The 17,989-nt window shown below is 40.5% G+C and overlaps 1 protein-coding gene across 18 annotated transcripts in view; it reads right to left on the reverse strand.

Annotated features, from left to right (window-relative positions):
* LOC130181551 (regulating synaptic membrane exocytosis protein 1-like) overlaps positions 1-17,989 on the reverse strand; it is a 105,052-nt gene that overhangs the window by 76,172 nt on the left and 10,891 nt on the right. The window lies entirely within an intron of this gene.

The raw sequence follows: 17,989 nt of genomic DNA on the forward strand, positions 1-17,989 counted from the left end.
ACAAAAACTTTCAGAACTGAGCTGTGTCAAGCAATTTTCTATAATTTTTCTGAAACCAACAAGCACAAAATTGCATGAGGTCAGCACATTAGCATGCTTTAAAATTCTGTCTCAAGCTCTCTTTTGTTCATTTCCATGAATTTCATCAATTACTTGTCACTTTTCAGGTGTAAAACCGAGTACAACACAATTCCTATGAGACGGAAGAACAAGAACAAACAAATTTAAACAGTTATCCATTATCTCAATGACAGCAGCCGGAGCTGCCTGTCAGAAAAGCCATTACACTTTTGCCTGCAGTCGACATGCTAGCGTCGTTGTCTGAACTTAAAGGGACGGCAGTGCTTTGCGTTAATGCTAACATCACTATGCTAATGATAAAAAACAATGTGGATCATCTCAGATTTCCATCCAAGAGGTCCCAGGTTCAAATCCCAGACGAGCCCCCAAATGTGTTACATCCACAACAAAACTAGGGCTGTCCCAAACGATTATTCTTTAAACGATTAATCTAGCGATTATTTTTTTCAATTATTCGACTAATCTAACGATTATTTTTTTTATTAACCTAACAGTAATTTTATTGCAATTATTTTCCAGTTAGTCATTTAATATAACAATTTGCCCCGTCCAACATCTTGACTCGCTGCACCAGGGTGCTTCCTCTTTATGTGCTCGTGCATGACTGTCGTGCTAGAGTGATATGCCAGATGCACTTTGCAGAGTCTGCAAACTACCGCACTGTTGGTGTCAAGATTAAAGTATTCCCAAACTTTGGAGGACCGTGTGCGAGCCTTTTTTGCCGCGTGTTGCTCCACACGCTCCTTCGTACTGCTGGTAGATGCCGCCATGTTGTTCAAATAGATTTACACAGACGCAAATCATTCACGTAGTCAGTGACTTCAATTACGTCACCGCGTTGTCCCAGTCCGTGCGCTGCGCTTGTATCCGGGTAAACCAAAGACGATGGATATAAACGGTCCCATTAGAAAGTTCCGGTTTTGTTCAATGAACATTTACCCTGTGTGGTTTTACACGACGCGTCGACACTAAAATTCCACGTCGAATAATTTTTATAATCGACAACGTCGATTACGTCGGATAATCGTCCCAGCCCTAAACAAAACATTTGGCTCAACCTTGTGACCAGCTACATATAAAGAGGACGGCATACCTGAGGTTCTGTTAAATAGAAATTATTTAATTCAGCCACTCAATGGGCCATAGGACCCAGAGCACGCACCCCCCCCCCCCCCCCAAACTAACCCAGAATAAAGAACTGAACTAACAAACAAAAACCGAAAACTGCATTACCAGAGCTCCATCCTCAGAACACAAAAGAAAAACATGTTGTCAGAGGGCTGCCTCGTGTGTGTGAGAGAGACCTCCCTCCTACTCCAGCCTCCCTTCAACAGGCTGTGGAGGGCAGGGCCGCACAGTATACTCACTATGGATCAGGAGCACCTGCTAACATTTGACAATAGAAAGTAGAAAATTGTATATTACAGTCTGGACCAAAGTGGTGGAACAATCACCGAAACTTTGACCTGCCGTTGGCACAGGATGAAGTCAGGGGAGCAAGACTGTCATTATGTTTCGTCCTCTGAGGATCTTCTGTAACAAATTCCATGACAAGACATTTCACTCTTTATGTGGCACTCAAGGAAAAGTAAAGGGATCACCAAACTTATTGGGATTCATCCTCTCCCAAGCACGAATGTTTGTACCAAATCACGGTAATCCACAGTCTGGACCAAACCAGGGCCGACCCGCCTCTCCATTACAGCTCCACTACAGCTTCTACATCATCTGTCTCCTCCTGCATGAGTTCAACTCTTAGCAAAACCATGACTCCGTACCATCTTTTTTTTTTTTTTTTTTAGTGGAAAATAATAAATAAATAAACAATGGGGGGGAGAAGCGAAGTGAAACCAGAAAGTGAAGGAGACCATCGTTGCGTTAAGTCCAGTCGATACCGCTGTTCTCTGCACCGTTTGTGTGTTTTGGTGCAATCAGCTTTGTTGTGTCTGCTGTTGTTTCAGGCTGCTTTTGCCGACATAAGAAACTCTTCAGATCGATATGAGAAATAAAGGGGACGAGTATTGGTTTTATCTAAGGCGTTACAGTATGTTGATTAATTGGATTTCACACTGTGGAGATTGAGGAGAGAGCAAACAGAGGGGAAACAGACAAACAAAGAGGGGAGAGGAACTGATGGGCTGCGTATCACAGGAGGAGAGGAGGTATATACGTTTTTATCTTCTGTGGTCGGAGTAGTTATCCTCACTTTGATTTCAGAAGGCAGATTAGTTCAAATCACAGAGCCCTCCCCTCCCTCCCCTCCCTCCATCAAGCGGAAGGAACAAAATCAGATATCATACATCACATATTGTGTACATGTGTAACAGAGTCAACTATACAGCAGTAATATGTAGTATTATAATCTGTGTTAACAGAGTCAATATGTAGAACGTGTGTTTCTGTATCCCTTCCCTCGACTCCGCGGGGTCTCCCGCCTTTACCTCCCCACTTTTACTGTTGTACTCCATGGGACAGGTAAGCTACGACATTGTGAGTGTTCCAGCCTTTCTATTGAACCACGTTCAATTGCTATCTTAAATGTATTGCCTAGTACACAATGAAGTACATATGGTGTCATTTAATTTGTGTAGGGGCGAAGCTACATGATCACAACTGACCGGACAATTTTTGCTATTTGCTTTTGTCAGAGAAATGGTGATTAGCCATGTATACTGTATGTGGCTAAGGAGGTAGACAGGTCATCCACTCATGGAAAGGTCTGTGATTTGGTCTCAGGCTCCTCCAGTCCGCATGTCGAATTCAAAGTGTCCTTGTGCAAGATGCTGAACTCCAAATTGCCCCCAATATGTCATCGGTGTATGAGTGTGTATGCATAGAAAATGCGCTGTAGTCTAAAGCGCTTTGAGTGGTGAATAGTGAAAGTGTGATATAAGTGTAGTCCATTAATTAAAAAAGACTAGATGTGAAGAAAAAAGAAGTGACCCTCACTCACATCACTACCTAGGTTTCAAAAACCCAGAGGAACAAATATAAAGGAGTCCGCTAAGTGACTTAACACCATCCATTATCAGTGAGGAGCATCGAGGCAAAGTGGCACAAACAATCCAACACAATCACATTTACACACAAGCAAAATGAAAAGTACCTCAGTGGAGTGAAATGACCAAAACGCAGCACAAGCTTTAATTTGGCCCACGAAACACACCTATACACTAGCGCCGTATCTCATCAAGAGAACAGCGATGATGTACAGACTCACAGGTAGACACACAGACAAGCCTGGCTACCAGGGGAAGACAGGCTGTCCAGAAATCCTCCATAAATGAGATTAAAACATCCCTCCATCTTGGGAGAAAGCAGAAACTCTTGGCTCCAAAATGTGTATCTGCTGGCCACACCTCCCTCACTCTACTTTGTTCAATCATTTTGTGTTAGTGTATATATGTTCTGAAGGAGGAAGAGGAGGAGAGGAGAGGAGAGGAGAGGGGAGGAGAGGAGAGTGGCACATGAAAATCTACATATTATGTCATAAAGTTAAACAGCTCTGTGTTTTCTTTTACAACAAAAAGTGATGAAATGATTCATATACATATCAATTTAGACAAGGTATATAACTCCATCATAATGCACAGAGCATGAAACAATAAACAGAAAAGGGAAATAACAGACGTATAAACCAAAGTAATACTCCTGATTTTCCACATCTCAAGTGCTCAACATCGCAAATCAATTTTTTCACAATGTTTGAGGAGCTCGCAGAGCCGTGCTGGACTACAGGTTTAACATGAGCTCTGACGTTCTCACAGTCAGTCGCTGCGCAGTCATTCAATCTGCTCAAAAAAGTAAAGAGCATTTAACCTGGTCTGATATTTATAGCACTGAATATAATTTGCTGTGGCCGCAGTACAGTACTTACAGACTGGAAGTCAGCGGCAAAGCCTCCTCCCCCATCAGCTTAGCCATTAAAACTACAAATCCCAGCAGTGAAGGCCAGAGAGAAAGAAGTCTGAGATCCAGTCATTTGATAGAGATTTCAACATTGCTCCTCTGAGTGTAACAGGACAAACTGTTCCTCCAAATACATGTTGAAGAAAACCCTCCAAGGAGCCAGTGGGTGAAACACAACCTGCCCCTGCCAATGCACACACGCACACACAAACACACACACACACACACACACACATTTCTCTTATAATCCCTACACAAAAAATTGCGTTAACATACACACATTTGCAAAATAACAAACACACACACACATACAAACCCACTGTTGATGACATTAACTGCTCACACACAAACACACACACACACACACTTCCTGGGAGCAATAGCCAAAGGTCATAGAGAGGTCACCTGCTGCTGCAGCACCGCAGGATTTACTTCCTGATCCATGGCTCTCGCTGTGTTTGTCCCAACCCCTGGCTCTGTTCACAGCCTAACAGAGTTACACCAATATACAGTATGGGCTTGATATATGGAGCCAGAGTGATTGATTATATGTTTATTGTGGGGTTGATCAATACGACATTGGTTGTTCATGGGAAGCCTTTAACCTGAATCGAACGCGGTGATTTTGGTTTTGAATGTGAGGAGTAAGGTTTAGTTTTTTTTATTATGGTTATTGGTGTCCTGCGAGTTATTTCAGAGGCATTATTGTTGATGATAGGTGGCTTTAATCCAAAATAGCTTCTATTGGTATTAGGCTTAATAAATCCATGTCGGCTGGATGTAACGACTCGATATTAAATGCATAGAGGAGCTGAGTGCATTCCCTCTGTCCTTCTTGTCATTGTCTTATAGGGTTCAATGAGTACGTTGCCTCATTCTGTTTTTGTTTCTTTCTGGTTTATTTATCCTTTAGTTCTTTTCCCTCTGTCACTATTCTGCCTTTCTACAATAAATCACAGCAATCACATGTGCAGGTGCACAAACCAGGCATAACAGCATCTACCTTTTAGCATTGTGCTACGTCACCGTTTACCTCACAAGCATCTGTAAAAACTCTCCAGCGGTGTTGCAGTCGTGGAGAACGATAAGCACAAAAAACACCTACAAGGCCTTATTATTGACCTACTATAACTCAGCAATGCGTCGCATGTCAGGGGTTGTAATGAAGGACTCTTAACAAAACAGTTTACACTGCAGCATACATGTAATTCCCAAACCTGGGCAGGTAAGCTCAAACTGAGTGAGCGCAGGAAATCTCGAATAAAAGCCGCTATTCAAATAATGATTGTGTCTAGTAATAATGAAGCTTCATGAACACATTAAAACCATCTCCCAGTAAACCTACCACAACACGCATGTCCTACTCACTATTCTGTGAGTCTGTCATTCATTCATAATTTCCAGTCTCCCCCTGCTTTGTAGTTTTTTATTCATCATTTCTACCATCAATTAAACTCCCTGAAGATATTTCTAATTAAAAGCATATATCACACATCATATATCATATCATATCCACAGCATGAATCATACAGTATGTGCACGATGTAGTTAGTTTCACTGACTGAAGCTTAACACTGAAGGAAAAATATGGCAAAGCAGAAGAGATGAGAATAAATGACCAACAGCAGTATATGTTAAAAACAGAGTGGCGACTACAACCACAGATAAACATGGAAGAAGTCTGCACTGACTGCAAACAAACTACAAACTTCAGACGTGAAAAGACGTGATTGAGACAAGGGTTAACATTGGAATCGTTTTCCACTTATGGAGACAGCTCTTACTGAGCAAAGGAATGAAGTTTGATGCTTGAACTCACAACTTTCCTTCTAGACTGATAAGTAAACACCTGCTAAATGCTAACATTAGCTCTGTAGCAATAGCAGAAATTACCACTAGCTCCTTGCTGAATTATTAACCGGGAGCCTGAGAGTCTACGCTAGCGATGTGTTGAGTTTTCATTCAGCACAGCATAAACTCAACAGTTTGCAAGACGCCCACTCTCTACTCATGATACACAGTCTGTAAAACAGCCTACATAAAATCTTTTAAAAATTAAAGGTAAGATACACATTGAGGTGATGATAGAAGCTTGAAAAATAATGATAAAGCCTGTTACAGTTAGTTATATCCAGTTTGAATTCAATTTTTATTTTCATATATATATATATTTAAATACAGCACTCATATTATGATGATACTAATAAGTAAATTAGCAAAAGGCATCTAGCAACTTCTAGTGAGCCGACTTTTTAAGGCTTTATTATAACTCAACTCAACTTTATTCATATCGCACCTTTCATACAAACATAGTGCTTCACAGAATATTATTTATAAGCACCTTTAAAGACACTCAAGGACACTTCACAAATTCAATAAGACATTCAATACATAGAAAAGCAGCTTTAGCTACTTTCCAGTGAAAATAGTGGCAACACTGAGTACAAGTGTTCACCTATCACTGCGTATACAAAGCTAAATAACAGAACCAACAATCGACTAAGAGTGTGTGTCATTTGGTGTCCTCTCTCCTCAGTCAACAGTAACCACATAGACAACAGACAATGTAACATAAAAGTTGTGCGTCACCCTTGTTTTGTGTGTGAGGCAGTGTGTGTGTGTGTTTTGCAGTGAATCTGGTAAAGTAGGACATACTGGAGAAGCAAACAATGAGAACGGGAGCAGGAAATATATCAATGTCTCAACCAATCAGTCAACAACAACAAGCCATCATCTTCTCTTTCGCAGGTGAGAACAAAAATCTTTATCACATCAAATATCCTTGTCAAGGAAATGTATGGAGGGGGAGGGTAGGCAGATCGTTATGAGAACAAGACTAGAAGGAGGACAGAGAGAAAGGAGGCAGAAAAACAGGGAGCGGACGAGATCAGAGAGAAATGTACAGTGAGAAACAGATAGCGAGCTCATTAAGAAAATGCTGCAAAATATCCATATTCAAATGTTGTGAAACACAAGGTTAAACCAAAGTGAGAATAAGAGCTTCATTTTCCCATGCAAACACAATAAAAACACACTTCCTCCACTTTTCCGTGAAAACATTCAATGCTTTTACACTTGAACAGGTTAAAAATAAATCCTTTGTGTGTGTATATATACATATTTTAAACAAATGGTCCACAACTCACAGCTGGAAACAGCATTCATATTAAATGGCTCTGCACTCTGACTCCACACACACACACACACACACACACACACATACACACAGAAACCGCTTTGTTCATGAGAATGTAACTTACATTGGATTACGTACACACTGCAGAAAAAGGATCCCTCATTTAGTCTGCTACTGAAATGTGAAAATAATATTTTTCTTACAGCAATGAAAGAAATAAATGAGTTGATATTATTTCACTTGTTTCCAGAATAAAATCAACCTTTTTCTAGGATTTTACTGAATGAAATGGTCATTGATTTTCTGTCCATCGCTATAATTTTACAGCAATAAAATTGTTTCTTAAATTCACAATGAGATTAAATTAAAAGGGACAAGGGACAAAGGACAAAGGAGAGGTAAACTGGAGAGAAAACTTAAGCATTGTCCTTGTGAATATGCAAATTAAATAACATAGCAATTTACTCTGGGCAGGAGTCTTTAAACATTACGTTTGTTGAAGGAAGTGAACAAATCTGCAAAATGACTTCAGTTTTTACTCTTTATCTGCTGTTTATTTACACAAACACGTTTGAGTGTGTAAAGAGACAGAGCTTGAAAATAAAACTAGAGAAAAATTGTACTGTAATTTCCTTTTGTTAAAATGGATTAGAATAATATTTGATAAAATTGGCATCGAAAAAGTATCGTTGAGAATCAGTATCGAAGTCAACGTATTGGCAGCCTATCAGTACCGATATAGATAGTCATAACTCTGGTGTTATTCTGAACAAATTCCAAGCAAAGACCAAAACCATGTCCATATCTAAACATGTGAATCTTTAAAAACGGGACAGAAACATTTAGTTTAATTGTTCATTTCCATCGAAAGCTGTCACTGTAGTTCAAACAGGAGGGAAATGGGGTATTTGTCAGGCTTTCATTTCTGCTACAGATTACTACACAGCAGGAAGGTGTATGTGGGATTGACTCAATGTAAACAACAATGGTTGTGTTCATGGTAATGAAATATTATAAACACATGGTATTGGGTTTTTTAATCATTGTTAGACAACAGTGGAGCTCTACGTCACATCAGCCCTGGGGGACACTGGCAGCACAGAGACCATCTGGAGAGCAGGGGAGGCGGGTGAGTAAAAGGTGAAGAAGGGTGGCGGAGCTTCAGGACTAACTTTACAGCAGTGTGACAGATGCTACGATGCAGCGTAACTCCGGACAAGCTGGACAACACACACACTCACACACACATACACACACACACACACATACACACACACACACACACACACACACACATCTAAATATTTATTTTGCAGGGAAACCCCTTGTTGGCATTTTACCCCTTAAGATTTCAGCTTGGATTTTTGAATGTGCTGTATTGGTTATTAGCACAGGCTACATTTAGCATAATACAAATTAAATCCTACATGAAAATATTCCTTCCCCTTGCACAGAAATTCTTCTTTATGATCAGTGTGATGGAGGTTTGAAATGTGTTTATGTAGGCCACTGACCTTTTCACCTGCTCACTACATGGACTCAGTGGAACATTATGTGTGTGTTAGCCTTTTAATCAGCCTGTTTGCCTCCCCTGAGCCCACATTCATTCACCAAGTTGCTTCGAATATATGATGGTGATATTCTTTTTATCTTTTTTTTTTTTCAACAAAGCCTGTGACTGTATATCTTACTCCTCTGTGCCACAGAGCTCCGCTGCTGTCCGAAAACTATTAAAAACACATTAGTGAGCCCCATCAGTGCGCTGGGTGACATGTTCCCTCATTATCATGAACACAGACATTGTTCATGGTAGTGTTTGCTGTGTCTTAATCCCTCACACACTTCCTTGCTGCCAGAAATACGCACTAGCCAGGGCCGGAGCAGCCCGCTATTGGGCCCCAGGGTGAAAGTGAGCTTCCTCCCTCTCTTGTTTGTTTTGAGTATGAACCCTGTTGCATCTAAGTAACCGTCAGGTCAGCTGGAAGACGATCTGCCCCTGCAGTGCTGAGTGCCAGTGAGTTTGTGGTATTTTGCTTCAACACAAAGTCATTTTAAGAATCTGCACCTGCATCAGCAGAAACAATAAAGGTTTTATTCTTCATTATCCTTACTTTTAGGGATTAATATCTTGAAGTCATATGTAACTTTTCCACATTAAAATGTCTAAAAATGACTTGACCTATGTTATATATTTTTGAGTTGCTTACTTACGTCATCCCAAATGTTTCCATCAATTTTGAAACCTAGGAAAACGTATGATTTTATTTTCTCTATTTCTACATGATTACTTAAATTCACCAAAGATCGCATACGACAAAAACATACTTTTACTGATGTGGATGAATTGAAATACCAAAGATCATAAAAAATAGTGCAATATATGAGTGAAATAGTTGATAAATGTATGCCTCAAATGAGATTTTGTGATCTCATTGAGTATTGTTTGTCACTCTGCTTTAACCAGATTCAAGAGGCCTGCTTCGATTCCCTCTGGCTCCAGCTTTGAGTCATGTACAATCTTGCAAGAATATGAAACGGAAAGTGGAGAGTCAGCAGATTTGAACAATTAAACCCTTTTTTTTATGCTGTATCATCGCAAAGATATTAATAGAAGCATCCGTTGACCTCAGAGGGTTAATCGTGGTAATGCTGCATTTTATTTGGTCGGTTGTCAATGAAGTCACATCCCCTATGCGCATGCCAGAAGTTTAAAAATGACTTTTTATCCAATTTTAAGCCACTTTTCTAAGGTACACTTTGTACGTATTTTAACCGGATGAAGGATTTTAGTCATGTGACGTCTGGATCTAAAGTTGTCCGAAAAAGAAAAAGAGACAGAGAGAAAAAAAAGACAAGCAAATGTTAGACAGCTCAGCTCCAAGCCACTCCAACACATCCTGTGTCGATGAAACACTGATTTTTAAAGTGAAGTACTGGTGTAATCCCCTGGTCTGTTTGCTGTGAGGAGGAGACCTCTGTGGATAATTCAGCTCCAGGTAAAAACCTCCTGGACGTCTGACACTGAAGGAAACCAAACCAGGAGAAGCAGACAGCGAGCATGGTCTGTTCATGGTATTTGTTAACACTAAGAGAAAGAAAGAACAACACCACCCTGTAGATGAACAGCGTCTAAGTAAGTAGAGAAGCCCCGCACTTTCATTTCACTGATTCCCAGCAGAAGCTCAGTTTGAATTAAGACATTGTCAGGACTGAAGCAAAGTTATCATTGTGTGTTTCTTATTCTCGCCTCTTGCTAATGACCTCCAAGTTACTGTATATCTGCAGGCACAGCTTCCTTTCAAATTCCTCAATCCAGGCTCTGGCTTCCCAAAAATGTTTTTTGGGAAGCCAGAGCCTGGATCCTCAATAAAAGCTCAAAGTTTCAGTTAAACAACTTCTAAAAGTGAAAGCCCTCCTGCTTGACATACTGTAGATGTGTCCAAAAATAAAGCAGATAAAATAGCTGAGTCTTTCAGTCCTTGAGCGTCATTACTGCTGCTAAGCCAAACGTTGGCACTGCCCTCTCCGCTCCTGGGCTTTCATAAAGCAGGGTGGCATCAGGTTGGGATTGGGTGCCAGCTTCGGCTCTTCCTGTAGTGACTCAGGCCTCTATGGCCGAGTATGAGTCACTCCTCCAGTTCCTGGATCGATATTCAAAAAGCAGGCAGACATGAATCAAATAACAATGAGTCAGTGTCAGAGAAAATCACCTCGCAGCCATTTAGAAATTAAGCGCTCCAACTCTCTCCGTCTCATTCTCATTCGCTCTCCAACACTTATTTTTAAAAGTAACTCCAGTCCCTTGTTACTCAGCACTGCTGTGAGACGTTCAAGTGAAAAACTTCAACTTCAAAAACTTTGACTTCAACAAAGTCAAAGTTTTATTCTGTCCAACTCTTTCTTAAACCTGTCTACCTCTCAGCATCCTCTGTTCCTCCCCACAACTTTCTCTCCCTGCTGTCTTTAATCTAGTCCCCACACACACACACACACACACACACACACACACACACACACACACACACAGACACACACACACACTCTGCACAGGAGTCATCTACAAGATTGATTGGAACTCATTCGGTATCTGTAATAGACGAGTATTAAAAAGTTTCCTCCTCCTCATGCTATTTGTGAAATTGAATGGAAAGTAAAATGCATGCCAGAATTAGAAATGGGTTTCCGGTGTGTGTTTGTTTGTGTGTGTGCGTTCCTGCTTGCTTGCGTGCCTGCCTGTGTGTGTGTTTGCATGCAAAAGAGATCTTCCTACACTCACCTTAAGACCTTATTATTTGCAGAAAATAATTTATTTATAGGCAGATAGAAATCTGGAGATTATGAAACTGGAAACTATACATTGTGTTAGTTCCTCAGTCTGTGCAACAAAGCTTCTACATGAGGCTTCAGCAGCCCAGGTGGGCCAAAATCACCACGGTTACCATCTAAGTTACGATCTTTTATGTATGAAATTTCCTCTTAGTGGGACGCCTCACTGGCTCACCTGGTAGAGCGCATGCCATTAAGGCTTAGTCCTATTTTAACTAAGGTGTCGCTTCCAGGCCCCTATCATTTAAGTTCATATTGTGATTTCAGTGGCTTAGAGCCTCCTCTCTTCTGATTGGCTCATGACCTGGTGTTCTTAGAGCTCCACAGAGAAGCCTGAGAGAGGAGATGTAAAACTACACTGAGATGGTTTTTGGTTCTTAAAACCACAAATATATCTTCTTATAGATCAACACTTCAAATAAAACACAGAAAAAGTGTAAAATATGGAGCTTTGACGTAGTTCTACTTGCAAAATAAATTGAGAAGTCTGGCCAAAATGTTTCTTCTGCTTGAAACAGAAAACTATATTTCATGAACAAGCTGATGTCTATAATATAATGAGCCGTCCTCTGTGCTCACCCCTCCATCACTGCATATATGTGCTGTGGCCTGGCTGCTCACCATATGGCAGCAGGGACACAGAGAATCTCTCACTCTCTAGTTTTCTCTGTCTGTGCCAAGCTCTGTTGTTCCTCCTCCATCCCTTCCTCTCCCTCACTTCCGTCAGAGAACTCGCCATGCTGAGCGGCTCGGGTGCTCACTCTCACTTCCCTCCATCACCTCCTCCCATCCTTTGCTTAAAGCACACTCCCTCTAATTCCCTTCCAGCTTTGCTGGTATGTACAACTACAATTGGACAACAGAGACAGTAATATACATAATCTTTTATCTGGATGTCATTTATTCATACTGTATATTTATTATAGTTAAAAATATCTATATATATAATTACATTATTGTATTTTATATTTCAGGTATAAGCGATGTTGCCGCTAAGCAGCAAAGTTCTATTTGTCACATGCCGAGATAAAAGCAAAGCAGTGAAACGAGGGTCAGACTCAGGGCAGACTGTGCAAAACTGCAACTTTCAATATTATGATTAATATCGGATTGGCGGGAAATATGGTGATATTCTATAATATTGAATAGCACAAGCCTACCAGTAATATAATCTTTTTTAAAGCTATAATATGTAACTTTTCCACATTATTACACAATATTATTATTATTTCAGACACCAGCTGGACTAATTTAACTATTATTGTTTATTATTTATTATTAACTATTATTATCATTATCATTATTATTATAACAAATGAGCTACTGGACACCGGAATTTCCCCTAGGGGATAAATGAAGTATCTATCTATCCATCTATTAAAATGTCTAAAAAATACTAGGCCGATGTTATGTTATATTTTTTTGAGTTGTGTTCTGACATCATCCCAAATGTTTCCATCAATCTTCAAATCTACAGAAATCTATCATTTTAATCATGGTAACAGTACGTTTCATTGACATGATAATGTATCACCTATGCGCATGTCTTAGAGTTGTGGTCACAAAATTTACTTTTATCTAGTTTCAAGCCACATTTTTAAGATACACTTCTTACACCTTGGTCACTAAACTATATATTTTAACCAGATGTTCAGACGTCTGGACACATGTTAGCAGCAGTCTCCGCTCCCAGCTGTTCCCTGACGTCTGTGTTCATCATACAGCGCAAGTGAAACTCTGACTTTAAATGTGAAACTGCTTTATTCAGTGTATTTAACAGTTATTATCACCGGTCTGCTGATTTCCTGAACCACTGACACTGAAGGAATCCAAACTGGGAGAAGCTGACGGCAATGGTAACTCCCATGATCCCACGCTATTCCACGACGTCACCCGACAACGTCTTTTGTGATTGTTTTTGATTTAGAGACCCCTTGAGGCAGAAGTTACAGACTGTGTGTGAGCTGTACAGATCTGGGATTGAAAGTTTTGGTTATAAAATAAAAAGGAACAGATTAGGATTTTGGGAAATACAAACAGAGGAAAAATATGATTCATCCAAAACTGACAGTTCTGACAGTGCCAGTGTGTTTAATTCTCCTTAGCTCATCAAACCAACTCTCTTCTGTACTTTTAATTTTCTCCTCTACTCTTCTCACCTCCCCCTCCCTCCTCTCTCTCTCTCTCAGTGTCCTTCCCTGATGGCCTCTCCACCCACTCACTCCTCATCCTCGGTGTTTCTCTGCTTCTCACTCCTTTCTTTCTAACACTCTCTTGCGCTTTCCATATTCTTTTGAAATGGTGCTTATATTTCTATCAATAAAAGTGTCTCTGTAAATATAATTTATTATGATTCTCATAACTAATACCAATAGTACAGAGTCAAGCTGGTGCCATGATAATCCATTCAGCATAGTGTTGCATTACCAAAGATCACAATATAAGCAACGGGTTCCGCAATGTGTCAGACAGGCAGTGAATTGTAGCGACGCCCCACAGGTCATCTGAACAGATCAAATATTCAATTTTTCCCACATTCGAACTGAAGTTTGAATTTTTAACGAAAAAGTGTATTTTAGAGACCGTACAATTTCGTATAAAGAGAACTCAAAGACGGGAGCGGGAGCACTTTGGGCCAATATTTGATAATATTGAATATTGCAATATTTCCCTCCATATGTCATATTTTTTATAATATCTCAAAAATAATAACATTGTACACGTATATTGATAATATTGCGTTATTATTATTTTGGCTGGGCTGTATTGAGATATTACATTTTGGATATTGCCCAGGCCAAACTTTGGGGACAATATAGAAAAAGGTGGAAAATATGGTCTGCAAAAAAAAATCCAGTTGTCATATGTTTCATTTTTTGGAAAGTTTTTGCATTCAGTCTGAACACACTCCTGTGGATTTAGAACCACAATTGGATTTGTTATTTGGCAAATAATTATACTTCCAATTTCAAAGAGCCAATATAAACAGTACATGATCAGGTCATCAGGTGTGAGTGAGCAACACAGAGCTACAGTATCAGTGTGTCCTCAAAGACTGTTATTATATTCAGACATTTTTGCAAAGCACTTCCAGTGTATTCTTAAACTGAGGCTTGTGAGGCTGATATGATACATGTTTATGATGATCTCTTAAATGTGATCATGTTATGTGTGAGACAATCTTATTCTAATCATAATGGCAACAATGCACTGAACTGTAATTCATTCATATTTTTAGAGTATTCAGTTCTCAGACCTGTCCATGGCAGACCACCGCGTTTCTGCCACAGTTTTCTTTATACTTGCCGTACAGTGTGAGGCTCTCCATCACCGCAAGCTCAGGGCTTATAATCCCCTTATAATTGATCCCAGCGCACTTCAGGTAAATGTTAATGAGCACACAATGTGCTTCTGCATGTGTGATGCCTTATAAATCCTTGCTTCAAATGAACTGTAATATTAATAATAATGTCTGAAATTTAATTTTAAAAAATCTATTCAGCTTAATACAGTTTATCACTTTTCCAGGGCTTTTCTAGGAGCTGTGGACGCCTGGAATGTCACCTGGGATGTTGGAGCAGCTGGGGTTGTCTCAAAACATGCACAGGAAGTCCATAAGCTGACCACCACCACCAGTCATTTCATTGATTATTGGCTCCAGAATCCCAACATGGACTTTGGATAAGTGGGCCTGCAACAGTCTAGGGCTGATAGGGGAGCGTTCACAAGGTCTGTGGTGTTGGTCAAACTCTGTACCTCATCACTATTCTCAGCTGAGCAGATGTTCAAGAGCAGAGTGGCTGTGGGATGACAGCATTTAGCAGAAAATAGAAAGTAAGTGTGAGAAGAAGAGTGCTTAAAGGGACACTTACACCGTATTACTTAAGTGCACACACTAACATACAAACACACACACTCGTAATTAGACAAATACCTAGGGAAGATTATTTTTGGACTACGTTAGAAAACGGAAAAGCAACATAGAGAGACCGAGCTCCAAGACACAAAAAGTAAATGAGTGAACAAAAGATAAAGATAAAGGAAAAAAAAAGAGCGAGAGAGAGGAAGAGAGAGAGGCTGGGATGAAGGGAGGGATGAGAGAGAGAGAGAGAGAGGAGGGACAGATGGAGAGAGCACCAGAGCCAACAGCAGAGCTAAGTGGGTAGTGTGCTCCCCAGACAGCGCTCCATATGGCCTGGCAACGCCATACACAGCCGGGCCGCACAAACACACATATACACAGCATGTATACACGCAGACACACAGCATGTATACACACGCACAAACACTCCTCCACACGTAGTGCATATTCACACACTGCCATGTACCCACACATATACAGTCTGAAGGTGGATGTGAAGGGATGGCACCCCCCGTTCTTAAAAAAAAACCAACCATAACATAAAATGTTTTCCCTTTTTTAATCTCTTTTGTATTAAAGTTGCCAGTTTACATCATTTGAATCCTGACGTTTACTGTAAAAATTGTTGTTTTACATTGGTAATTGTAATTTGCGGCGGCACGTGGTGTTTGTGGCAGAGACTAAACTGTCCAGAGACACATTTTCTTATGCAGGTGTAGTTGAAGCTGAGTACTTGTTTTCACTGATTGATCCTAATGTACACCAACTATTTCTGATTAAAATTGAAGACATGTCAAGAAACGGTTCAATGTTTTTGAATCATTGCCTCCCTCTGGCATGTTTGTCCAATACTGCAGACGCCTAAACGTTGCTCATCGGGGTAGAAAACAAGGTCACATTTGTTTGGTATCTGTATATAGACAACTCAAAGCGCCCCCCCACCCCGCCACCCCCCACCCCCCCACCACCACCACCCCCACTACCACCACCAAAAGAAAAAAAATTATGTTTGCACCTGGCCTCTGTCATCATTGGAGTACTTTTGCCTTGAAGGTCTATATAGTATAAAGAGGTATAAGGAGGTAGATGTCCATGTGTTGTGTGATTATAGATCAGCTCTAGGTTCTATATTAATACTGTGAAAGTATCAAAGCCTCAGTCCACAGAGAAATGCACACAGCCTGTATTCAGAAACTGAGCCTTAAAACCAGCTGTCAGGACATCTGTAACTTTGTGATGTCACAAAAAAGCAGTTGCTGCTCTCAGCCATGCCCCAAGCCCCGCCCACCTGGACCCACCATCCAACCTTGCAGGATTTGGTTTCTCTGAGTGTTTACTGCTCAGAGCCTCCTCTCTTCTGATTGGCTCAATGACCTGTTGTAACTAGATCTCCAGATAGAAACCTGAGAGAGGAGATGTAAAACTACACTGAGATGGTTTTTGGTTGTTAAAACCACAAATATATTTTCTTATGGCTCAACACTTCAAATAAAACACAGGGAAAGTGTAAAATATGGAGCTTTAAAAGAAGACAGAAGGTGAGATACAGTATCTAGCCAATTCTGAGATGTCCACTCACACTCGCTCTCACAAATGTTTCGTTGGGACAGATACTGTATGCTGGAACGGCTGTGTGCGTCGCGGTGTCACATCCATTACACCAGTGGTCCTCAACCTTTTCCAGTCACAACCCCCCCCCAGAAAAATCAGGCTGGTGTTCTAGGTGACACACCCACCCCCGACCAACAGCAATGGGACATTTAACTCACAACACCCCTATGCAAACACACTGATCGCTCATAAACCGTCTGCACCTCCTTTGTTACAGATACACTGTACACTGGCAAATGGTTTAATGCTTTTTGGTGTCTAAATATTTTGGCATATGATTAGTCTAAGCCCCACAGCTAAGCAAGTGGGCGTTTGTGCAGTGAAATAGTGAAATGAGTATGGCTAAATTAAGGTGCATGCGTAGGTGCAGCGCTGTCCATAGTACTGAAACTGAGCAGAGGAGATCTAAAGACAGACACACACAACATGTCACTTTGTTTGGTTTCTTAGAACTTTCAGTGCTAATTCCTTTTTCCCTCCATTGTAGACATCCACAGACAGAAGTGAAGCCGACAGGGAAGTGAAAGGACAGTCAATGAGAGAGAGAGAAAGAACAGTGGATGAATGACTGTATATAAAGATGGACGACGCATCACCACTTCCTTCCACCATACAAAAATGAAGTTAAAATATCCCTGATACGAGCGCTGCCAACTTGCTATGGTCGTCATTTGGAGCCTGAATCTGAGCAGGTCCCGCCCATAAACCAGACCCAATCGCAGGTCAATCACAGCTGTCAATCATGATGTTACACTCCTGTTTTATAGTATCAAATAACTAATTAAACTGATCAGAAAAATTAACATTTGAACAAACATTGGTGTGTTATGAACTACCTAAAATGACCCAAACCATCTTAAAAATATATTTGATGTGTACTATTTTGATTTGTTAGTTTGGTCCATGTCCCATTCGCTAACATGGAGGGTGCGGGATTTGTGATGTATACCGCAGCCAGATGTTGTTGATGTGATAGTTAGCAGAACTGGCTATAGCTGCTTGGTTAAACATGATACAGTGGCACAAAAGCACCAAAATGAAAGAGTTTTTTTTGTGTCCAATCA

Source organism: Seriola aureovittata, chromosome 14, assembly GCF_021018895.1.
Source record: "Seriola aureovittata isolate HTS-2021-v1 ecotype China chromosome 14, ASM2101889v1, whole genome shotgun sequence".
Classification (NCBI taxonomy): Eukaryota; Metazoa; Chordata; class Actinopteri; order Carangiformes; family Carangidae; genus Seriola; species Seriola aureovittata.